Genomic DNA, 26080 nt, shown 5'->3' on the forward strand with positions numbered 1-26080 from the left:
TCCTTGGGGGTGTAGCCTGCATCCAATATAGGTGGACCTTGTGGCAAAGCTCACTGTCTTTTGCTCGCTCTGGATCCTGCAGCTGGCTCCTGTTCATCTGACCTCGAGTTCTTGGGACTTGAGCTAGTAGCTTACCAGCTGATCTTGGGATTCACCAACTTCTGCAGCCTTTGAGCCAGAGGCCTGCTGCCCTGCCAATCTTGGGCTTGTCAGCCCCTGCAGCTGCATGAGTCAGAAACCTTCAGCCTAATCCACGGATTTGGGACTTTACAGCCTCTACAACTGCGTGAGCCATTTCCTTGATATAAATCTCTCTATATGTATTTATACTCTTCACTGGTTTTGCTTCTGTAGAGAACCCAGCCTAAGATGAAGCCTGTTTGAGGAGGTAAGCAGAAAGGAGAGCCGAGTGGAGGGTGGGGGAATGAGATTGATCCTGATGACACCTATGTTGCCTCAACTTTTCAGTTATGTGACACTCCAAATCTGTCTTGGAAGAAGTGCAGCCAGAATGCTCCTTAGAGGCAAGGATGGCAAGACTGCGTCTTACATAGTTTGGACATGTTGTCAAGAGGGATCAGTCCCTGGAGGAGGACATCATGCTTGGCAGAGTACAGGGTCAACGAAATAGAGGAAGACCCTCAACGAGGTGGACTGACACAGTGGCTGCAACAATGAGCTCAAGCATAACAAAGATTGTAAGGATGGCTCAGGACAGGGCAGTGTTTCGTTCTGTTGTGCACAGGGTCGCTATGAGTCAGAAGCGACTCGATGGCACCTAACAACAACTTGCAATGGGAGGTCTTGCCTAACATGAGAGGAATTTTGATCTGTATCTGAAAAGGTGAGTAGGCATTTGGTCAGGTTCTCTTCATATATTCTGGAAGACCAGGACATGCACAGGCAGGCCACCATTAGTGCCCTTCTTGTGGTAGCCAGTCTACTCAGTTTGCCCCAAATAAGTCCAACACTCCCCATGTGTGCATTCAGCTCCTTCACAGCTCTCTTGTCCCTCCTCTTGAATGTGGACTGAGGCTGTGACCGCTTTGACCAATAGAATACAGTAGAAGTGAAGGCCTGACTGTCCACTTCTTCCCTCTTGGAGCTCTGAGTCACCATGTAAGAAATCCAGGCTCACCTGCTGGAGAGAGCCCACACAGAAAGGCCAGGAGGATGAGATACTACAATGAGAGGCTTCACTGGGTAGCACCAATGTGCCAGACTTCCAATCCAGCTACCATTTGAGGCATGGGTATGAAACACCTCAAGTGAGACCAGTAGAAGAAATGTTCAGCTGAACTCCAGAATTGTGATATAATTAAATTGTTTTTTGCCGCCAATACACACAAACTCCGCAAATCAAATCACAAAAAGTAGCCCACTCTGGAAGGATGAACTGCAAAAAGGCTGGAGTACAGGTTGCCAGGGCTCAGAACACACATAAGGAGGAAAGGCATCACTTGGCCCCACAGCTTAGTGATACTTTATATTGGACACCTGCTGCATAACCCCAGTGTCCACTAGTCCTGGAGGCTGGATGTTGTGGGGGGATGCCCACAGGCAGCTGGTGCATCTGTATTTGTTCTTATCAACCCTTTAGCTCTACTAGGCTTTTGCACTGCCCTGCCTTTTCCCATTGTTCTCAGCACTAGGGGCCTATGCTGTTACTGGTGATTTCTTGCCAGATAGCAGGCAAGGACCATCACAAGGCCATGTTGGGAGAGGTAAGAACAAAACTCAAATAGCTTTTGTCCCTTAATCTTTTCATTGCCCTTCCAGCCTCCTGCCCCCCTACCCTGGGGAGCAGCCACTCCATTTCCCACACTAGATCAAGACAGGTTTCAGTGAGGGGTGTGTGCCTATCGATTTGTTGCTATTGCTAGTACCTGGAACTGTTTCACTTTCACTTCTTAAAGGCTGATTTTCTGGGAAGGACCAGTAGCCCTTAGTTTGTCATCTAGGTGAGTGGGAAGCTATTTCTTTTCCCTCACGCCATGCATGCATCTCCAACGGACTCTAGGTATTTCTTGCCCCAATATGGTGGGCTTACTCAGAGCAGAGTGGGTGGCACCTAACAACAATTAGTAAAAGTACTTTCTCTATTCAAGTGGAGACGCATAGGGCGGGGCCTCAACTATCAGTCAACTAGTGTGGTGGGGTAGTGGTTAATACAGTGGCTGCTTAACCAAAAGGTCGGCGGTTTGAATCCACCAGGTGCTCCTTGGTAACCCTACGGGGCAGTTCTACCCTGTCCGACCCCTTGCCCTTGAATCGATTCTGACTCACAACGACCCTATAGGACGGAGTACAACGGCCCCACACAGTTTCCAAAGAGCAGCTGGTGGAGTCGAACTGCTGACCTTTAAGTCAGCAGCCGAGCTCTTAACCACTGCGCCATCAGGGCTCCGGTGCCAATTCTTTCTCTGCTAACCTTAGGTCACCACAGTTGGTCCTGCATACAGTTACTCAGGCTAGGACCGCTCCGCCCAAACTGTCTGTTAATTTACAGGGCTGAATTACTATTAATGGACTGAAACGGCTCACTAATTTTTCTGCATAATTGAGGCAGGAAGAATTAAGCGACTCTTCACGACCGAATTTCTAGTTTTGGGGCACATTAAGGTGTTTCCACGTGATGGACAGAAAGCCTAAGGAAAAGGGAGAGGTGAAACGAAGGGGGGGGTGGGGAGATCAAGGAAAAAGAAGGAAAAGAGGAAGCAAAAGTGAACAGTCTGAGACAAAAAGAGAAAAACAAACAAAAAAACCCCAAACCCACTGCCATCCAGTCAATTCCGACTCATAGCGACCCTATGGACAGCGCAGAACTGACCCAGAGTTTCCAAGGAGCGCCTGGTGGATTCAAACTGCTGACCTTTTGGTTAGCAGCGTAGCACTTAACCACTACACCACCAGGGGTCCCAAAAAAAGAAGGTAAATGGAAAACGGAAGAACGGAGAAAACAGAAGCGACCAGAAAAGAGAGCGGGAAGAGGAAACGGAGGGCAGGCGGGGGAGCGCTCCGGGCCGGCTCACCCTCCCCGGCGCGGGGGTGAAGGAGCCTGGAGAAACGGCATGCGGGTGGCGGCCCCCGTCGGACGCCGAATGGTAGCGTCCGGCCACGGCGACCAATGGGCGACCGGGATGTTGGAGCGGCGGCCGCAGTCGGGGCGCTCGCTGGCTGGGGGACTGCGGCCGCCGCCATGATGCTTGTTTGCTTTCAATGAAAACGAGGGGGGCGCGGAAGAGGAGGCGTCGGCGTCGGTGGCGGCGGCGTCGGCGGCGCGGAGGCGAAGGCGGCGGTGGACGCAGCGAGGGGGGTAAAGCCGGAGGCGGAGAAGGCAGGAGGGCATAGTGGCGACTAGTTGAGGCGGCTGAGGCGGGCAGCTGAAGCGGTGGCGCTCGGAAGGGGAACAAAGAGCGGCGGCTGAGGAGCGGCAGTGGCGCTGCAGCAGCGGGCGGGACTGGTATGGTGGTTCCACAGGTCAGACCCCGCTGCACTCAGAGGGAGGAGGCGGCGGCAGCGACGGAGGAAGGCGGCGCACCCCGAGAGGTGAGCGAGACGGCCCGAGGCCTGGCTGGCGCTGCTCCCCGCACTGGCCGCGCAGAGGCACCTGTCCAGTCTTGCCTTCGGGACCGGAGCCGGTGCGCGCCGGTGTCTGTCGAAAGCAACTTTTGTGGGTGGCAGTCCCCCCTGCGTGACCGAGCTGCTGGCTTTGGGGCTCCCCCTTGACGCGCCGCGGTTGTGATCCCGCCCCTCGCCGGGCCGCGCCCCCGCGTGGATCTGGGGCGGGGGGGCGTTGATTGACGGCGGTGGCGGCGGCGCGCTGAGGGTCGGGGACTGGCGCGTCTGGTTTCGGGACCGGGCTCATGCCACCCGGAGGACGCGAGCCCCTGTCCCAGGACTCGTAGTCAGGGTGGGTGGTAACTTGAGCGGAGTGGCTGCGTTCATCTAGGATTGCGAGCTGGGGAAGTGTGGAACTTCGCACTACGCGGCCGCAGTTACCACAAAGCGGGAAACCAACTGTTACACCCCTCCCCCATCAATTATTTAAAATTAATTCAGTTGGGAGACAGACGTTTTTGGGGATGGGGCACAATGACATTGTTAACGAAACGCTTAGCATCAGTTGAAATTTCTTCCTGTAGTCTGTTGCTGAGGATTCGGAGATGGTCTTCCACGATACTAATTACTGGAAACAGTTTTCTGTAATAACCGGCATCACATCTTTTCGTCTTCTTATTTTTAAACCATAGTCGGTATATTCTTTGGAAACCTTCCTCCCCCCGCCCCGCAACTCTTTCACCTTCCCCAAAGGGCCTGTATTTTCAAGTGTTACTGCAAATGACAGCATTGTGAATGATCATATTGCTTGACCTTCTTGGATTTGTTATTGTGCTGAGCTGAAATTGTTTAAATAATTTGCTTGAATTTGAGTTCCCATGCTTACCTGTTTCCCGGATGGATTGGCTCATTATTGCTAGTGCCGAATTTTCTTGCCTCTTGATGTCTGGGAGTGTGAATTTTGGAGGGGAAGAGAGTGAATTATGAATAAGAGAAAAAAGGTGTGTGACAGGACTTAGTGTTTTTCACGTTACAGTAGAATTTACCGTTACAAAGCAGTTTTGTAGGCTGTAGGAATTGAAGTTTTGTAATATCAGATCAGTATCACAGTCTTCTGAATGTGATAAATTTTAGAATAAAACTTGCTTAATTTTTTTTTAGACTAGTGATGTAGTCCGGTCATCTTGCTTTAGACAAAATATTTGATTACCTACTGTTAAGGAAACTGAGACCTAGGAAGATTAGAGCGACTTGCCCAGGATACTGTACTTAAAGAGGGTAGGACTAGGTTTTGTGTATGAGTGCATGAGATTGTGATAAAATTGCTGGAGATCTGTTTTAATGGACACATGTTATTTAAAGCAAGCATCCCAACCAGTGTGCCTTGCATATAGGAATGGGTTACAAGTGTGCTGAAGATACTGATCCCCTCAGCCCTTGTGTGCCAAAGGCTCTAGCTGTGAGCAGCGTTGACCATTTATCTCAGTATATCTTAGATATATTATCCTTTTATGCTGTGCTATGACAGAAAAAATGTTTATGCTTTACAGAACATAAGAAAGCTGAGTATAGTGAGATGCTTAACCATTAACCAAAATACATGCATATTATGAGTTCAATGGGCAAATTACTACAACACCTTCATTTACAGTCAGGACCAAATACTATCAGTTCACTTCGTGTCTGTTCAAAAGTTAAGAGTCTGAGATTTCTCAATAATTGTAGTCTTACTTTGCCACCAAGTTTCATCTACAAATAAGCATTCAAAAGAACTTTCTTAAGCTATGTTGCTGCTGATCAAGACATTTTTAATAATTATACAAGGGTAGAGTTCCAAGAGAAACTTCAGAGTCACACAAGAGAATTTATGTATTTGATCACATCCTCTTTTTTGACCATTTCATTAATCTGCTTATTCACTGGAGAATTAACCAGTCTCAGCTACCTTAACCCTTTCAGGACCACTTTTTGTACCTCTGGGGTTTATTGGGAAGCTGCTGACTCACTAATAATGTGTGCTGCTGGCAGGCAGGGCCCTATGCAACAGTTTGAAAGGAAAAAACAGGTGTGTACTGCAAATTACTGTTTTTACAGGGTATTGTGTGAGGTGGTGCTGAATCATTGAATTTTTGGCAGGAGAAGCATGAATTTTGAAAATTTTTATTTGGTACACATTATGTACCTCTGGATTCCAAGGGTACGATTTGTGGAATGAGGCATAAAACAAAAACTGTAATACCTACCAAAAATCCAGATACACTCAATGATTCATATTGCTCTCTATTATAGATTCATATTGCTCTCTATTTCTCTATTACTGAAAATGCATAGTATCAACAAAAAATTAAAAGGAAAAAATAATTAGGTCATGAAAGGGTTAAGGCATTTATTACTTTGGAAAAATCCAAATATATTCAGCTAAGAACATATTTTAATCTAGAAGAGACTTGGATTTCTGGGGATGCAATGCTATTTACACTTTCTTTGTGAGTGGAACTTAATGTATTTAGAAAAGAAGGTTTCCATTTTAATTTCCAAATCCCCTCGCTTTCACAAAATTTTTTACTGATTAACTTTACATACTTTACCCACTATCCGCTTTAGGAAGGTGGCCGTTTTACAATGAAGTATGACTAGTAAAAGCATTAATCAAAATACATATATGGAGTTAAGAAATGCTGAGTAAATCAGAAAATTGTAAACATATTGCACCCAGAGCCTGTATGCATTAGAGTACAATGGAATACACCATATTTTGGTATTTGAATAAGTAGTTAAAGAGGAGAAAGTAGTGTTATTTGGATCCAAGATGAAGATTCATTTTGGCTGCTTTAACTTTACCCTTCTCTGAACTTTATCTTCCCCTAATCCATTTATATTTTCTTGATAACATAAGTTGCACGTCAAGGAACAATATATGCTGGACAGTGTTGGACACCGAGAATTCAAAGATGAATTCTCACAGTGTATAGGCTTGATAGCTGTACAAAGTGCTGGGGAGAACAGAAGAGAGAATGGTCAAATTTGTGGAGGATGTGGGAACAGTTTTCAGAAAGTAACACTGGAGTTTGTCAAAATGAAAATGGAAGGTCATTTTAACCAGAGGGAACAGTGCGTGTACTGAGGTGTCAAGTGTAGGGGTAAGGCCAGAGGTTAGTGTTACTGGAACAGTGGGAATGGCTTGAGATGAGCCTACAAAGGTGTGTCTTGCCTAGATTTTAAAGACCATGCTGCTTGCTAAGCTAAAAGTAGTTTATACCTTTATGCCATAGCAAAGGAGGGAACCGCATATTTTTACTAGGGGAGTAAGGTGATTTAGACATTACTTTTTTTTTTTGGCATCAGTGTGGAGGATAGATTGGGGGGCTTAAATGTAAAAATCAAAAGTGACGTTTAAGATAGTGTGGAGTTAGTAACTGAATATATTTAACTTGGATAGTGTCTTGTGTCAGTAGTCTCTTATGTAGGGACTTGAGGGCTCTTCCCTATTGCTCTGTAATACAGAGACATTTAAAATTACAGTGTTTTGGGAGAGATTAAAAGCAGTCAAAGTCATGAAAATTATAGAGTGGTACACACAGAAGTTCAGGCTTTGAAAACTTGTCTTCTTAGTTAGGCTTAGGCAGACTATAGAGGTTGAGCTGGAAAAATTGACCCTATGCCCACCAGATGTCAGAACCACCAAACCTAAAGACTATAAATATCCTGATGATCTGTGAGGATATGGGCTATAAGTGTTTTGTGAAATTTTGCAGGAAGGCTGAGTTTTTTTTCTCCAGTAAATTATTGAAATTTGAATATTAAAACTTTGTTAAAGCCTAAGAGCTTCTCATACATCTGTGAATTTACAATCAGTTCTGTCCTAAAGCAACATATGGGTTCCTAAAAGCCGTGCATTCTGCAAAGTCACACAGTAGAAGCCAGTTTATTGGAAAAATGAGATTGGGCCATAATACTCAAAAACTTTCAGTGACACATTAAACAAAAGGGAACCTAATAAAAATGGGAGCACAGTTTAACACATTAGATAGTTAAGAATGCATAAATACTTCAATAAATGTGGCAGTTTACCTTGAAAAAGTCCTCGTTTGCTTGTGGAAGTGGGCATCAGAAGGGTTGCAGGTTGTGAGTTATTTTAAAGTGGTGGCAGGAGGGTTATCTGAAATCAGAAAGTTGTAACACCAGATGTGGATAAATGTGTCTCATAACACACATAGTGAACTGAGGTAGCTGGTAGATATTTGAGGTGTGTGTGTTCTGTGTATTTCTACACAGCTCATTTCAGCTGGGCACCATTTTCTGCCTTCACTTAGTACTTTTCATAGTCGAAGCTGTACATAGAGGAATAATTTGTATTATGCTCAAATTGTTCTGTGATAGATCAGTCATGTTGGAGCAAAATTCATATTTTCAAAACAGTGTTAGAGCATAACTATACTTGAACACAATTTTAAATTAGAGGTGTTTGCTGAACACAAATGTATCAGGTACCGTATATAGATTTGCTACCCTTATGGGGCTATGGTCTGTTGTCTCCTGTGGGTTTACAGTGATGTGGGGAGAAAGACAAATGGACCGTTGAAGTATTCATCAGGTTATATAGCAAATTAGTAATATACAAAACACTTTGGGCATGCTAAGGAAGTAGCAGTTAATTCTGCTTGGGAAACTTGAAGGAGTCATGTCAGAGGACCTTCTGCTGAGTTTCAAAGGGTGAATAAGAGTTTGTCAGGCTGATGAGAACGTTCCAGGGAGAAAGAACATATGCAAGGTAAAATTGTATAAAACTAGAGTGGTGAAACATAAGATATCAAGAATGTGAGGGACAAGGGGAGTGGCCAGAAAGTTTGTGAGTAATCCTAATGATGGGAATCCATTGATAGTTTAGGTGGAGGGAGATGGGGAAATTGTGTGTGTGACACGCTTTTTAGGAAGACACACAGAACAAACATGGAGGTTGGATTAAAGGGCTCAAGAAACTGGGGTTGGAGAGTTCATTTAGTTCATGTGAGAGATGATAAAGGCGTCAGCAGAGGGGATAGAAAAGCATAGGATAAATTTGAAAGATATCAGAATTAGGGACAGACAAGCTCAAGTCCCCAGTGAATTATAAAAATAGGAAGAAGTTGAGTATGATTCAGAAGTTCTTTAGCTTCAGGAAATGTTGGTAAGATTTAACTTGGGAAATAGAGGAAGAAGAGCAGATTTGGGAAGGAAATTGGAAGAGTTTGATTCTGTTAAGTTTGACATGACTGTAGGTTATTTAGGTAGAGGTGTTTAATAGGTATCTTTATAGACCAAAGAGTAGTGGGAATTTGATAGATTTGGTCATGCAATTGGCATTGGACGTAGGGGAATGCATGAGAGTACTTAGCAAGAGCGTGTGGACAAAGGCTTTTCACTCATTTGAGTGAGAAAAACAAAAAAGGTCCCCGTTAGGAAGCAGTTGAAAATTATGGACCCTGCTGAAAAGAATGAAAGTATGCATGTATACAAGTATAAATTTTACCCATGGATTACAGATTAATATAGGATAAGAGGAGAGGACTGAGAGAATCCTATTCTTTAACAGCCAATATTTTGTTTCTGACAAGATTGCAGGTAAAGTGGTCAAAGAGGTAGGAGGAGAACCAAGAGATGCTAACATTACAGATGCTAAGACAGTTAAGAGTGCTGAGAAAGAGGGAGTTTTCAGCAGTGACAAATGGTGCCAGAGTCTGAAAATGGGTTGATAGGATTTGGTTAATACAAGTGACAAATGGTGCCAGAGTCTGAAAATGGGTTGATAGGATAGGTTAATACAAGCAGAACAAATTTTTATGGGACCAGGAAAGTAGAAGTCAGATTGTAGATGGGGCTAGGGAGCAAATAAAGGTTAAGATGAAGATGGTTATAGACTGCTCTTTTGAAGAGTTTAGAAGAGAAGGGAAGTTTGAAGAGGAGACAGGGTCAAAAAAGGTAGATACCTGTGTTAGTTACCAGCCTTCTGTTCTCTTTAAGACTTAGGAAATAAATTTGTAAGGTAGTCACTATGAGTCGGAATCGATGGCAACAGGTTTTTTTTTTTTTTTTTTAAATATTAATACGTATTTTCATACTTTCCCCTGATATGTTGATTGAAATGATTAGCTTTTGTTAAATTTTGTGTGTTATCAGAAATAGTGAAGGAAATTCTTCTTTACTGGAGGTGGAGATTATCTGATGTAAAATCATAATATTTGAACCTTTAGTCTTCAGTTACTAGAAGACTAGAATTTGCTTTTCATATTTACTGTTAGGTTTGTGCCTATGCCATACTCGGGAGCCCAAAGTTCAGTTATTTATTTGATGCATTTTAATGTAGAACAATAGCAAGGAGAGATTAAAAGCAGTCAAAATCATGAAGACTATACAGTGTTACACATGAAAGTTCAGGCATTGAGAACGTGTCTTCTGAATTACGCTCAGGCAGACTGTAGAGCTTGAGCTGAAAAATCAGCCCTATGCTCACCAGAAGTCAGCTACCAAGCTTTAAAGGTTATACATATCTTGATGGTCTGAAACAATAGGAATGGCTTGAGATGAGCCTACAAAATAGACTTTGTCTTTTTTTTTTCAGAGTTATTTGCTACAAATATATACGTCATAAAGTAAACATGTGGAGTCTTAAAACAGAAATTAGGCAGTGGATACTGGTGATTCTCTAGTTACATTTGAATGGCCGTGTATAGATTTTTATGTGGGAGATTTTGTGTGGGGAGGTGTGGAGAGATAAACGGGGTGGGGGGGGAAGAGACAAGATATAAGGAGTCCCTGATAATTAAAGATCGAACAGAAGATACAGCCTCTTAAAATTAAGTCAAAGATTTTTATTTGCTCTCAGCTTTCTGAGAGGTAAATTTTTTTCTTCTGTAAGGTTTTGTATAGTTGTAAATAAACACGGCAGCATCATAAAGCAATGTCAGATTGAGCTGCCATATTTTAGATCTGTAGCTTTCCTTGTTTATTTTAATAATTAAAATTAACTGGAAAAAAACTATATAGTTTATTTGGGACATCTAAAGACTTGTCATTTGGTTTCTAGTTTTAGGAAAATTACAGAAACTCAAAGATTTAGAGGTATTGGAGCCCTGATGGCGCAGTAGTTAAGAGCTTGGCTGCTAACTGAAATGTCAGCAGTTATAATCCATCAGCTGTTCCTTGGAAACCCTGTGGAGTAGTTCTGCTCTGTCATACAAGGTTGCTATGAGTTGGAGTCGACTTGATGGTAACGGGTTTAATTTTAGTCACAGAAAGAAAAAGTATTTATTGAATGCTGATGATGTGATGGGCACTGCCTCGTATGTGTTATTTCATTTAATCCCACACCAAAATCATGAGGTAGATATTACAATCTCCATTTTATAAATGCAGAAATTTAAGCATTAAAGATGAGCGTAAACATGTTGTTGCAGAGCCAGGACTTGATATAGGTCCTTTTGACTCTCTGGTGTGTGTTCTTAATGACATGGTACTCTACTCTCCCCACTTTCTTCATAATACAGTCTCATGGTACAATGGCATGGAATGGAACACAGATTTTTTTTTCATCGTGCTTTAGGTGAAAGTTTACAGCTCAAGTTAGTTTCTCATACAAAAATTTATACACATGTGACCCTAGTTGCCTATCCCTAAATAGTGACACTCTTTCTTTCCACCCCGGATTTCCTGTGTCCATTCAACCAGCTCTTATCCCTTTCTGCCTTCTCATCTTGCCTACAGACAGGAGCTGCCCATTTAGTCTTAGCGTATCTACTTAAACTAAGAAGCACGCTCTTCGTGAGTATTATTTGTTTTATAGTCCAGCCTAATCTTTGTCTGAAGACTTGGCTTCGGGAATGGTTTTAGTTCTGGGTTAACGGAGAATCTGGGGGCCAGGTCTTCTGGGTATCTTCTAGTTTCAGACCATTAATTCTGGTCTTTTTATGTGAATTTGAGTTCTGCACCCCACTTTTCTCCTGCGCTGTTAGGGACTTTTCGGTCATGTTCCCCGTCAGGGTGGTTTGTGATGGTATCCAGGCACCATCTTGTTCTTCTAGTCTCAGGCTGATGGAGCCTCTTTGTGGCCCTGTTTGTCTCTTGGGCTAATATTTTCCTTGTGCCTTTGGTGTTCTTCATTCTCTTCGCTCCAAGTGGGTTGGGACCAATTGATGCATGTTAGATGGCCGCTCGCTAGCTTTTAAGACCCCAGAGTCCCCCACCAAAGTGGGATGCAGAACATTTTCTTAATAAAGTTTGTTATGCCAGTTGACCTAGATGTCCCCCAAAACCATGGTCTCCAGATCCCCACTCCTACTACTCTGTCCCTCTAAGTGTTTGGTTGTGTTCAGGGAACTTCTTAGCTTTTGGCTTAGTCCAGGTGTGCTGACTTCCCCTGTATTGTGTGTTGTCCTTCCCTTTACCTAAGATGATTTTTGTCTAACACTCTGGTTAACGATTTCCCCTCTCACTCCCTCGCTACCCTTGTAACCATCAAGAATGTTTTCTTCTGTGTTTAAACTAACTTTCCTTGAGTTCTTATAATAGTGGTCTCATACAACATTTGTCCTTTTCTAAATGAACAGTTTCAGTCAGGAAACCCTGGTGGCATAGTGGTTAAGTGCTACGTCAGCGTAATGCCTTCCAGATTCATCCATGTTGTGAGATGTTTCCCAGATTCATCATTGTTCTTTATCATTGCATAGTATTCCATTGTGTGAATATACCATAATTTATTTGTTTATCTGCTGATGGGCACCTAGGTTGTTTCCATATTTTTGCTGTTGTGAACAGTGCTGCAGTGAACGTGGGTTGCATATATCTATTCGTGTGATGGCTCTTATTTCTCTAGGATATATTCCAAGGAGTGAGATTGCTGGATCATATGGTACTTCTATCTCGAGCTTTGTGAGCAAGCACCAGATCGATTTCCAAAGTGGTTGTACCATTTTACATTCCTACCAGCAGTGTATAAGTGTTCCATTCTCTCCACAATCTCTACAACATTTATTATTTTGTGTTTTTTGGATTACTGCCAGACTTGTTGGGGTGAGATGGTATCTCATTTTGATTTGCATTTTTCTAATGGGTAATGATCTTAAGCATTTCCTCATGTTATCTGTTAGCCGCCTGAGTGTCTTCTTTGGTGAAGGGCCTGTTCATATCCTTTGTCTACTTTTTAATTGGGTTATTTGTCTTTTTGTTGTTGAATTTTTGCAGTGTCTTGTAGATTTTAGAGATTAGACCCTCATATCGGGTATGTCGTAGCTAAAATTTTTTTCTCAGCTTGTAGGTTGTCCTTTACCTCTTTTGGTAAAGTCTTCTGATGAGCATAAGTGTTTGATTTTTAGAGGCTCCCTGTTACCTAGTTTCTCTTCTGGTGTTTGTGCATTGTTAGTTATGTTTTGTATTCTGTTTATGGCATGTATTAGGGCTCCTAGCGTTGTCCGTATTTTGCCCCCATGATTTTTTTTTTGTTTTAGATTTTATATTTAGGCCTTTGATCCGTTTTGAGTTAGGTTTTGTGCATGGTGTGAGGTATGGGTCTTGTTTCATTTTTTTGCAGATGGATATCCAGTTATGCCAGCACTATTTGTTAAAGAGACTGTCTTTTCCCCATTTAACGGACTGTCAACCTTTGTCAAATGTCAGCTGTTTATAGGCAGATGAATTAATATCTGGATTCTCAATTCTGTTCCATTGGTCTATGTGTCTGTTGTCCCAGTACCAGTACCAGGCTGTTTTGACTTCTGTGGCAGTATAATAGGTTCTGAAATCAGGTAGTGTGAGGCCTCCCACTTTGTTCTTTAATAATGCTTTAGTTCTCCGGGTCCTCTTCCCTTTCCATATGAAGTTGGTGATTTGTTTCTCCATCTCATTGACAAATGTTGTTGGAATTTGGATTGTGATTGCATTGTTTCTGTAGATTGGTTTGAGTAAAGAATTTACATTTTCAGAATGTTGAGTCTTCTTATCCATGAGCATGGTATGTTTTTCCATTTAAGTAGATCTCTTTTGGTTTCTTGAAGTTGTGACTTGTAGCTTTCTTTGTATAGGTCTTTTATGTCTCCGGTTAGATTTATTCCTAAGAATTTTATCTTCTTGGGGGCTATTGTAAATGCTGTTGATTTGGTGATTTCCGCATGGAAGTTCTCCTTGTTGGTGTAGAGAAATCCAACTGATTTTTGTGTGTTTATCTTCTATCTTGATACTTGGCTGAAATCTTCTATTAGTTCCAGTAATTTTCCTGTGGATTCTTTAGGGTTTTCTGTGTATAAGATCATGTCATCTGCAAATAGGGATACTTCTTCCTTACCAATTTGGATGCCCATTATTCCTTTTTCTTGCCTAATTGCTCTGGCTAGGACCTCCAGCACAATGTCAAATAAGAGTGGTGATGAAGGACATCCTTGTCTGGTTCTTGTTCCCAAGGGGAATGCTTTCAGACTCTGTATTTAGCATGATGTTGGCTGTTGGCTTTTTATAAATGCCCTTTATTATGTTGAGGAATTTCCCTTCTGTTTCTACTTTGTTGAAAGTTTTTATCATGAATGGGTGTTGGACTTTGTCAAATGCCTTTTCTGCATCAGTTGATAAAATCATGTAGTTCTTATCTTTTGTTTTATGTATGTGATGGATTGCATTGATTGTTTTTCTAATGTTGAACCATCCCTCCATATCTGATATGAATCCCACTTCGTTATGATGACTTATTTTTTTGATATGTTGTTGAATTTTATTGGCTAAAATTTTGTTGAGGATTTTGGTGTCTGTGTTCATGAGGGATATTGTTCTGTAATTTTTTTTTTTGTGGTGTCTTTACTTGGTTTTCATATCAGGGTTATGCTGGCTTCATTGAATAAGTTTGGGAGTATTCCATCCTTTTCTATCCTCTGAAACATTTTTAGTAGTAGTGGTGTTAACTCTTCTCTGAAAGCTTCATAAATTCTCTAATGAAGCCGTCAGTTTTTTTTTTTAATCTTTCATTATAGGTTTATTTAGTTGCTCTATGTCTGTTTGTGTTAGTTTAGGTGGGTAGTGTGTTTCTAGAAATTTGTCTATTTCCTCTAGGTTTTCAGATTTGTTGGAGTACAGTTTTTCATAGTATTCCGTTATAATTCTTTTAGTTTCATTTGGGTCTATTGTGATATCACCCATTTCATTTCTTATTTGGGTTATTTGCTTCCTCTCCTGCTTTTCTTTTGTCAGTTTGGCAAATGAGTTATCGATTTTGTTGATCTTTTCAAAGAACCAGCTTTTGGTCCTGTTAACTTTTCAATTGTTTTTCTATTCTCTATTTCATTTTTCTTTCTTCTTCGTCGTGATGTGTTATCATTTATTTCTGCTCTAATTTTTATTATTTCCTTTCTTCTGCCTGTGAGCTTCTTTTGCTGCTATCTTTGTATTTGTTCGAGTTGTAGTCTTAGTTTTGATTTTGGCCTTTTCTTCCTTTTGGATGTGTGCATTTATTGCTATAAATTGACCTCTGAAGACTGCTTTTTCTGTGTCCCAAAGGTTCTGGTAGGATTTGTTGCCGTTCTCATTTGATTCTGTGAATTTCTTTATTCAGTCCTTGATTTCTTCCCTGACCATGTAGTTTTTCAGCAAGGTGTTGTTCAGTTTCCATGTATTTGATCTTTTTCCTTGCTTTTTCTGTTACTGATTTCTACTTTTATGGTTTTATGGTCAGAAAAGATGCTTTGTAATATTTCGATGTTTTGGATTTTCTTAAGGCTTGCTTTGTGGCCTGCTATGTGGCCTATTGTGGAGAATGTTCCATGTGCATTGGAAAAGAGAGTATACTAGTCTGCTCTTGGGTGGAGTGTTCTGTATACATCTATGAGATCAAGTTGGTTGATTGTGGCATTTAGATCTTCTGTGTCTTTACTGAGCATCTTTCTGGATGTTCTGTCCTTCACCAAAAGTGGTGTGTTGAAGTCTCCTGCTTTTATTGTGGAGCTGTTTTCTCTTTTCAGTGCTATCAGAGTTTGGATTATGTACTTCAGAGCCCTGTTGTTGGATGCATAAATATTTATTATGGTTATGTCCTCCTGGTGTATTGACCCTTTAATCATTATATAGCGTTTTTCCCAATTCTAAGGGGTGGATTTTGCTTTAAAGTCCGTTTTGTCAGAGATTAACATTGCCACACCTGCTTTGTTTTGATTGTTGTTTGCTTGATAAATATTTTTCCATCCTTTGAGTTTTTGTTTGTGTCTTTGAGTCTAAGGAGTGTCTCGTATAGGCAGCATGTAGGTGGGTAGTGTTTTTTAATCCATTCTGGCATGCTCTGTCTCTTTATTGGTGCATTTAGTCCATTTACATTCAGCGTAATTACTGTGAGTTTAGTGCTGTCATTTTGATGTCTTTTTTTGTGTTGGTGTTTCTTTGTTTCACGTGATTTTCTACGTTGTTTTCCTTTATGTATTCTCTTTTCATCTTTTTCATTGTTGTTGATTTTGTGTTTGCTGTCTTTGTTTTTCTTCTTTTTTATTTGACGTGTAGGATTGTTAGTTTCCTTTATGTTTACCTTGATACTTACCTCTGTTTTTATAAGTTTAAACCAATCTTTTATTTCTCGATATCGCTTTGACTTCCTCTCCATATGAAAGCTCTGCGACTACATTATCTAGTCCCTCTTACTTGTTTTAATGTTGTCATCTTCTACATATTGACATCTGTTTCCCTGTTTTCAGTGTTTTAGCTTTGATTTATTTTTGTGACTTCCCTATTTGGGTTGATATCTGGTTGTTCTGTCCTGTGTTCTAGTCTTGGCTTGTTATCTGATGTTATTGATTTTCTAACTGGAGAACTCCTTGTAGTATTTCTTGTAATTTTGGTTTGGTTTTTACAGATTTCCTAAACTTCTGTTTATCTGGAAATGCCCTAATTTTACCATCATATTTGAAAGACAGTTTTGCTGGATATATGATTCTTGGCTGACAATTTTTTTCCTTCAAGGGTTTATATATGTCATCCCATTGCCGTCTTGCCTGCATGGTTTCTGCTGAGTAGTGAGAGCTTAGTCTTATTGACTCTCCCTTGTAGATGACTTTTCGTTTATCCCTAGGTGCTCATGAAAGTCCCTCTATATCTTTGGTTTTGGCAAGTTTCATTATAATATGTCTTGGTGACTTTCTTTTGGGATCTACCCTTTGTGGGGTTTGTTTGATGTGCTTCTTGGATAGATACGTTCTCGTCTTTAACAACAATATCAGGGAAGTTTTCTGCCAACAAATCTTCAACAATTCTGTCCGTATTTTCTGTTATCCCTTCCCCATTCTAGTACTCCAGTCACTTGTAAGTTATTCTTCTTGATGGAGTCCCACATAATTCTTAGAGTTTGTTCATTTTTAAAATTCTTTTATCTGATTTTTACGCAAATAAGTTGATATCAAGTGCTTTATCTTCAGTCTCATTAATTCTAACTTCCATTGCCTGAATTCTACTCCTGTGACTTCCTGTTGAGTTGTCTAATTCTGAAACTTTGTTGTTAATCTTTTGGATTTCTGTTTGTTGTCTCTCTCTGGATTCTTGCAGCCCTTTAAGTTTGTCATTATGCTCTTGTATAACCTTCTTATGTTCCTCTGTTGCTTAGTTTGTGTTCCTGGCCTTGGTCTGCATTTTGCCTGACTTTCTTCCTGATCTTTTGAAGATCACTGTATAGTAATCTTTTGAATTCTACCTCAGGTAATTCCAAGACCTTATCTTCCTCCAGGAGGATTCTTGGTTCTTGGTTTTGATCGCTTGCTGAAGGCATCATGGTCTGCCTCTTTACGTGATTTGATTTTGACTTTTGTGTCCAAGCCATCAATAAGTTTTTAAAAATTTTTTATTGTGCTTTAAGTGAAAGTTTACAAATCAAGTCAGTCTCTCACACAAAAACTTACGTACACCTTGCTACATAATCCCAGTTGCTCTCCCCCTAACGAGACAGCCTGCTCCCTCCCTCCACTGTCTCTTTTCATGTCCATTCTGCCAGCTTCTAACCCACTCTACCCTCTCATCTCCCCTCCAGACAGGAGATGCCAACATAGTGTCAAGTGTCCACCTGATCCAAGAAGCTCACTCCTCACCAGCATCCCTCTCCGTCCCGTTGTCCAGTCCAATCCCTTTCTGAAGAGTTGGCTTTGGGAATGGTTCTTGTCCTGGCCAACAGAAGGTTTGGGGGCCATGACCACCGGGATCCTTCTAGTCTCAGTCAGACCATTAAGTCTGGTCTTTTAATGAGAATTTGGGGTCTGTACCCCACTGCTCTCCTGCTCCCTCAGGGGTTCTCTGTTGTGTTCCCTGTCAGGGCAGTCTTTGGTTGCAGCCAGGCACCATCTAGTTCTTCTGGTTTCAGGCTGTTGTAAAACCCGACCTAGCCTCTGGTTTATGCAGGCCCTTCTGTCTCTTGGGCTCATAATTACCTTGTGTCCTTGGTGTTCTTCATTCTCTTTTGCTCCAGGTGGGTTGAGACCAATTGGTGCATCTTAGATGGCCACGTGCTAGCGTTTAAGACCCCAGATGCCACTCTCCAAAGTGGAATACAGGATGTTTTCTTAATATATTTTATTATGCTGATTGACTTAGATGTCCCCTGAAACCATGGTCCCCAAACCCCTGCCCCTGCTACGCTGGCCTTCGAAGCATTCAGTTTATTCAGGAAACTTCTTTGCTTTTGGTTTAGCCCAGTTGTGCTGACCTCATCTGTATTGTGTGTTGTCTTTCCCTTTACCTAAAGTAGTTCTTGTATACTATCTAATTCATCATCAGTAAGTTTTTATATTCATTTATTTTATGTTTACTTACCGTGACCTAGCTTCTTGTTTTGATATGCCCAAAAAGGCTGGTTGTGTGAGATGCTTTGATTATTGGCGTCTTTGAAGCTCTCATGTCCTGTTATCAGGTGGTTAGAGCTGTTACTATGTGAGCCCAGGAGTCTGTTTACTTTTCTTGTGTGGATTCAGCTCAGGTGTCTAGGTTGTCGGTCACGGAGTCGTGGTGCAGGTTCTCGCCTATAGTCCTAGACAGGCAGGGGTGATTGAAGTAGGCACAGGTATCTCACTGCCGTAGGGGGTCATGTGCTGAGCAATGCAGGGGGCTGATGGCTGTACCTGAATGCGTGGGTGGAAGGTGTGTCCCTGTTCCCTAGAACACACAGGTGGGTGTGTTTTGCAGCTGGACTTTGGGCACCCAGTGCTGTTGGGTGTAAGGACTGGGAGGCACCACTTATTCTCAGACCCCCGTTGTGCATGGCTGGGTGGAGTAGGTGGAGCCACTAGTCTAGGCCCTTGACGTGGGTAGGTGAGAACCCTGCTTAAGGGGCAGGGCGGTGGCAAATGTTATAAATTTGCCACTCCCACTTAGCTGTTGCAGTTTAAAATAGGCTTCAGGTATATACCCTGTCGTACTGTGCTGATGAGGGCCTGTGCTGTTGAGATGGGCCCATACAGGTCTAGGCAGGGGTGAAAGGCATTCTGAGTCCCTGGAACCCTTATGCCTGTGCTTAGGCAAAGCGCTGTGCCTGCCCTGAGTTCCTGGCTTAGGGGAGCTGGCAGATTATTTTTTCTTGTTTGTTCAATTCACTCCCTCTCCAAAGCTGGGAGAATGGCTTGGGGCATGTGATGGGTCCTACTTCTGGTCCAGGGGGTGCAGCAATCGCTGAAGCCAGATCGGGACTGGAGCAGAGTGGGCAGGGGTCAGGTAAATGGGAGAGAGGTATACTTCTCAAAGGGGGAAGGATTTTTTTGATCTGCATTGTAGGTTAGATTCTTGTACTTACCTTTCCCTGATTCAGTGCTGCTTTCCTCTGGTTCTGGAGGCTTGAGCAGTCTCTCCACTGCTCAGTTTCTCCCGACGTGGAAAGTGTGTCCTTTAGTGCTACTGCTTGCTTCAGCCTGTGAGCGCCAGCTGATCCAGCCTGCAGAGTGGCAGCCAGGTCAGGTCTGGCAAATCCTGGCAGCTTCTGAACTTTCTCACTTCCCTCGCCCCTCAGTCAGACTCCTCAACTTTGTCTTTGCTGTTATGGGCTCCTAGATTGTCATTTAAAATAGAGTCACCTGTTTTTTCAGGTCTTTGTTGTAAGGGACCACAGAAGTGTCTGACTACTCTGCCATCTTGGCTTCGCCTCCTGATAGAGATTTAATAATATAGGGAGACTGAATTGCTGCCCCAAATTTATACCACTTACATTAGTGATGGAGCTCTGGTGGTGTAGTGGTTAAGAGCTCGGCTGCTAACCAAAAGGTGGACAGTTGGAATCCACCAGCTGCTCCTATGAGGCAGTGCTGCTCTGTCCTATAGGGTCACTGTGAGTTTGAATCAACTCAGTGGCAGTGGGGTTTTTTTTTTTTTTAATGTTACTGATCTAATATTGATAATACTGATCTATTTTGATTAATATTGATTAACACTGATCTATTTTGGCATAATAGAGCTATCTGGTAGAATGTTGCTTAATATTTGTGATTCCCTTTGTGGTTTTGGAACGTAAACCTTATTAGAGTCCACATAAGAGTATTGTTCATGTTGGTCTAAAATCCAGCTTTAAGGCTTTTCACTATTTTCAGAAAAGGCTATTGCTTATTGCATCTGCAGTCAAAAAGCAGTGTATAAATACCATGTGGATAGTTGTTTTAGATTTCAGTTCAAATTCACTGAAACATTACTCATTGGTGATGTCTAGTGTTGTTAAAGGCATTTCATGAACATTTCATGAATGTTTTCTTTCTACTTTTGAGGGGTAAAACTAGTGGATCAAAAGTCTAATTACTAATACATTGTTGTTAGTTGCCTTCAAGTTGGCTCTGACACGTGAAGCCTTAAGTATAACAGAACAGAACGTTCCTGGGTTCTGTGCTGTCTTTGTGATCTTTGGTATGTTTGAGTCCATTGTTGTGGCTGTTGTTCAGCCCATCTCATTTAGGGTTTCCCTCTTTTTCATTGACTCTCTGCCAAACATGATGTTCTTTTCTAGTGGTTGGTCTTTCCTGATGATGTGTCCAAAGTAAGCAAGCTGAAGTCTTATCATCCTTTCTTGTAAGGAGCATTCTGGCTAAACTTCTTCCAAGACAGATTTGTTCATTCTTCTGACAGTCCATGGTATATTCAATATTCTTTGCCAACACCACAATTCAAATGTATCAGTTTTTCTGTTTTCACTAGTACATTAAAAAAAAAAAAACAAAACCAAACCTGTTGCCGTTAAGTCAATTCCGACTCATAGTAACCCTACAAGACAGAACTGCGCTATAGAGTTTCTAAGGAGTGGTCAGTGGATTCGAACTGCTGACCTTTTTGTTAGCAGCTGTAGCTCTTAAGCACGGTACCACCAGGGATCCACAAGTACATTAAAAAAAAAAAAAAAAATTTTTTTTTTTTAGAGCCTCCCAAATGATTGTATATGTGAATTAGCGCTAGAATAATTGTTGAGTGCTTCAAAAGGCCAAAATTTCCACTAGATAATAGTAGCTAGAATATTATAATTCATTGTAAGAGAGTGGGGAACAAACAGATATGGAAAATCTGGCAGAAGGTAAAAAAAAAAATGAAAAGATTTATACTGACAGCCGTCATTTGGTGTTAAAGCTGTAAGCCTTTCTTATGCTGCTGCTGTTGTCGTTAGGTGCCCTCAAGTTGATATCAACTTATAGAGACCTCACATGACAGAGTAGGACTGCCCCATAGGGTTGTCTTGGCTGTGTGTTTACTGAAATAGATTGCCAAGTCTTTCTCCCACAGAGCCGCTGGGTGGGTTAGAACTGCCGACCTTTTGGTTAGCAGTTGAGTGCTTAACAGTTTGCACCACCAGGGCTCCTTTGTCTCATGTTGAGGGAAGAGATTTAGGATTGATGGCCTCCCTCTCTTTACCTTTTTATTCTTGGTGAGATTTTACCACACAAATTATGGTTTTGACTTAGTACTCTGCATATAGTGGACAAGGAGTCCCTGGGTGGCGCAAACAGTTAAGCATTTGACTGTTGGCAGTTTGAACCCAATCCAAAGTGGCTTGGAAGACAAGCCTGGCTATCTGCTTCTGAAAGATTACAGCATTGAAAAACTCTGTGGAACCGTTCTACTCTGCACACATGGGATCACCGTGAGTCAGGATGGCTCAACAGCTAACAACACAAATATAGTGATGTCATGGATTGAATTGTGTCCTCCCAAAATATGTGTATCAAATTGGTGACGCCATGATTCCCAGTATTGTGTGATTGTCCACCATTATGTCATCTGAAGTGATTTTCCTATGTATTGTAAATTCTACCTCTAAGATGTTAATGAGGTGGAATAGGCGGCAGTTGTGTTAGTGAGTCAGGACTCAGTCTACAAGATTGGATTGTGTCTTGAGGCAATCTCCTTTGAGATGTAGAAGAGAGGAGTAGAGAGGGGGAGGACCTCATACCACCAAGAAAGCAGTCCTGGGAACAGAGTGTGTCCTTTGGACTCAGGGTTCCTGTGTGGAGGAGTTCTTAGTCCAGGAGAAGACTGACGAGAAGGACCTTCCTACAGAGCCAACAGAGAGAGAAAGCCTTCCCTTGGAGCTGGTGCCCTGAATTTGAACTTCTAGCCTACTTTACTGTGAGGAAATAAATTTCTCTTTGTTAAACCCATCCACTTCTGGTATTTCCATTATAGCAGCACTAGATGACTAAGACAGAGTTTGGTACCTGCTCTAACAGATACCTAAAGTGTGGAAGCAGTTTTGAAACTGTGAATGGATAGAGGACTCAGAAGGAAGTGAGGAGACTGTTAACACTGGAGATGGTGCAGATCGTGAGAAGCAGCAGCAGAGAACTGGCAGCAGCAGAACCAGAGCCAGGAGACAGCACTGGAGCCAACCCATGGAGCTAGAGAGCTGAGTGCATTTGTGTAGGAGGCTTCCTGGTGGAGTGGGGGTGTGTCCAGGCACTTATCAGTGGCGCTAGGCTTGCCGACCCATGGAGCAAGAGAGCTGAGTGCCATCCAGCCAATGTTTACTGGTGGAGTGGGGTGCCTCTAGGCACTTATTGGTGGAGCTACAGAGATTAGGAGCACTTCCCCCAACAGGGCAGATGGGGGTGGTGAGGCCTGAAAGGCCAAGACGCCAAGGACCCAGGAAACAGAAGCCAAAGAGACAAGTAGCGTAGGAAACAGAGCTGTCTCAGTCTCCAAGGGTGGGGCCACAACCTCTGGAGTTGTCATGGATTGAATTGTGTCCCCCCAAAATATCAACTTGGCTAGGTTATGATTCCCTTGTATGATTGTCTACCATTTTATCTTCTGATGTGATTTCCTTGTGTGTTGTAAATCCTATCACTATGATGTAACAAGATGGATTAGTGGCAGTTATACTGATGAGGTCTAAAAGATTAGATGGTGTCTTAAGCCAATCTCTTTGAGATATAAACGAGAGAAGCAAGCAGAGAGACAAGGGCATTTCGTACCACCAATAAAACAGTGCCTGGAGCAGACTGCGTCCTTTGGACCTGAGGTTCCTGTGCTGAGATGCTCCCAGACCAAGGGAAGACTGATGACGAGGACCTTGCTTCAGAGCCAACGGAGAGGGAAAGCTCTCTTCTGGAGCTGGCACCCTGAATTCAGACTTCTAGCCTACTGGACTGTGAGAGAATAAACTTCTTTTTGTTAAAGCCATCCACTTGTGGTATTTCTGTTATAGCAGCACTAGATGATCAAAGACAATTTGGTACCAGGAGTGGGGGTGCTGCTCTAACAAATTCTGTCTTAGTCATCTAGTGGTGCTATAACAGAAATATCACAAGTGGATGGCTTTAACAAAGAGAATTTTATTCTATCACAGTCTAGCAAGCTGAAGGTCTGAATTCAGGGCACTGGCTCCAGGGGAAGGCTCTGTGTCTCTGTCTGCTCTGGTGGAAGGTCCTTGTGATACATCAGTCTTCACTTGGTCTGGGAGCATCTCAGTGCAGGAACCTCAGGTCCAAAGGACACCCTCTGTTTCTGGCACTACTTTCTTGGTGGTATGAGGTCCCCCTGTCTCTCTGCTCACTTCTCTGTTTTATACCTCAAAGAGATTGGCTTAAGACAGTATCTAATCTTGTATATCTCATCAATATAACTGCCACTAATCCATCCCATTTCATCATAGTGATAGGATTTACAACACATAGGGAAATCACATAAAATGGTGGACAATCAGAGAATACTGGGACTCATGACCCAGCTAAGTTGACAGATATTTTGGGGGGACACAATTCAATCCATGACAGATACCTGAAATACGGAAGCAGTTCTGAAACTGAATGGGTAGAGGACCAGCAGCAGCAGAGAACTAGGCAGTATGAGAGAAGCAGAGCAGCAGAGAACCAGCAGCAGCAGAACCAGGAGACCAGCGCCAGACAGCACTAGAGCCAACCCACTGAATGAGAGAGCTGAGTGCCAGTGCTCAGGAGGCTTCCTGGTGGGGTGGAGTGCCTCTGGGCACTTATCAGTGGAGGCAGGCTTGCCAACCCGTGGAGCGAGAGAGCTGAGTGCCTGTGTGCAGGGGGCTTCCTAGCAGAGTGGGGTGCCTCTGGGCACTTACTGATGGAGCTAGACTTGTTGACCCACAGAGCAAGAGAGCTGAGTGCCTTCTGGCCAAAGTTTACTGGCCAACTGGGGTGCCTCCAGGCACTTATCAGTGGAGCTACAGAGCTTTGGAACACTTCCCCAGGCAGGGCAGGTGTGGGCGTGAGGCCCGAGTATCCAAGAGGCCAAGAAACCAGGAAGCAGAAGCTGAAGAGACAACACAAGAAGGTTAGCTGCCTCAGAAGGTATGGCCTCAGCCTCTGGGGTTTCAAAGGGTGGAGCCATGGTCTCTGGTGTTTCTAAGGGTGGAGTTCCCACTGAGATGGAGGTGTGTCTAAAGCTAAGGGAGCAGAGTTGCTGTCCCAGTGGGCCTGAAGCCCACTGCTGTCCCAGAAGCCCAGAGCTGAGAGCCCTCCACTCAATCTGGAGAGTATGGCCAATACATAGAGTCTGGAGGGCAGGGCTGTTGTGTAAATTGTTTTAGAGAACAAAGGATTATTTTCAAAGTCTTGAGGGCTAATGTAATGTGTGCAGCTGACTTGCTTGGTGCCTGTTACACCTTTCCTTCCAGACTTTTCCATTTGTAATGGAAATGTCTAGCTTGTGCTCATTCTGCCATTGTACTTTCGAAGCAGATAACTTATATCCTGGATTTCACAGATGAAGAGGAATTTTTGGATTTTGGGCTTTGACTTGATTTAAGACTTTTGTTATGATATGATGGGTTGAATATGTTTTACATGCGGCAAGGACATGAATTTTGGGGGGCCAAAGGGTGGAATGTCATGGATTGAATTGCGTCCCCCCAAAATATCTGTCAACTTGGCTAGGTCATGGTTCCGTTGTGTGATTGTCTACCATTTTATCTTCTGATGTGATTTCCCTATGTGTGTTGTACATCCTATCACTATGATATAATAAGGTGGATTAGTGACAACTATACTGATGAGGTCTAAAAGATTAGTGTCTTAAGCCAATCACTTTGAGATATAAAAGAGAGAAGCAAGCAGAGGGACACAGGGATCTCATACCACCAAGAAAGCAGTGCCTGGAGCAGAGTGTGTCCTTTGGACCTGAGGTTCCTGTGCTGAGATGCTCCCAGATCAAGGGAAGACTGATGATGAGGACCTTCCTTCAGCGCCAACAGAGACAGAAAGTGGCCTCCTCCAGGTGGCACCCTGAATTTGGACTTCTAGCTTACTGGACTGTGAGACAATAAACTCTTTGTTAAAGCCATCCACTTGTGGTATTTCTGTTATAGCAGCACTAGATGACTAAGACAGGAGTTTCTAAGGGTGGAGTCACCACCACTCATATGGACTGGGAGAATGGGGCTGCCTAAAGCTGAGGGAGCACATTTGTCATTCTAGTGGGCCTGGAAGGTGAAGCTGAAGCCCAGAGCTAAGGGGCCTCTGCTCAGAATCTGGAGAGTGTGGCCAATGCTTAGAGTCTGGAGGGCAGGGCTATTGTGTTAATGGTCTCAGAGAACGGAGGATTATTTTCAAGCCTTGCGGGTTAGTGTAATGTGTTCTCCTGACTTGCTCGGTGCCTGTTATGCCTTCTTTCCCTCCAGTTTCTCCCATTTGTAGTAGAAATACCTAGCTTGTGCCTGCCTGTTCCACCATTGTACTTTGGATAACTTGTATTCTATATTTCACAGATGAAGAGGCATTTTTGGATTTTGAACTTGGAGTTAACACTTTGGCTATGCTGTGATGGGGTGGATGTCTTTTGCATGTGGCAAGGACATGACCCTAGATACTTCACCAAAGTAGGATGTAGAATATTTCCTTTATGAACTGTGTTACGCCAGTTGACTTAGATGTCCCCCGATCTACTTAATATGTTCTTTTGATCTGTATTTTATATTTGAATTAAAATATAGAAATTAAATTTTTGAAATTAACAAATATTGGTATTTATTTTGAATTGAAATTTGTGGATGACCTGCATTTGGTTACTTCTGTACTTGTATTTTGAGTTGATTTATTGGGTCAAACCAAATAAAATT

At 42.5% G+C, this 26080-nt stretch overlaps 1 protein-coding gene across 3 annotated transcripts in view; it reads left to right on the top strand.

Annotated features, from left to right (window-relative positions):
- The first annotated feature begins 3288 nt into the window (after positions 1-3288).
- CNOT6 (CCR4-NOT transcription complex subunit 6) overlaps positions 3289-26080 on the top strand; it is a 97226-nt gene continuing 74434 nt past the window's right edge. The window contains exon 1 of one of the 3 annotated variants that reach the window (XR_010321038.1): positions 3289-3549. The gene's annotated coding sequence lies outside the window, so the exon portion shown is untranslated. The remainder of the gene's footprint in view (positions 3550-26080) is intronic. The other 2 variants (XM_064279289.1, XM_064279288.1) reach the window with 2 other exon arrangements.

This window comes from Loxodonta africana, chromosome 2, assembly GCF_030014295.1.
Source record: "Loxodonta africana isolate mLoxAfr1 chromosome 2, mLoxAfr1.hap2, whole genome shotgun sequence".
NCBI classification, from domain to species: Eukaryota; Metazoa; Chordata; class Mammalia; order Proboscidea; family Elephantidae; genus Loxodonta; species Loxodonta africana.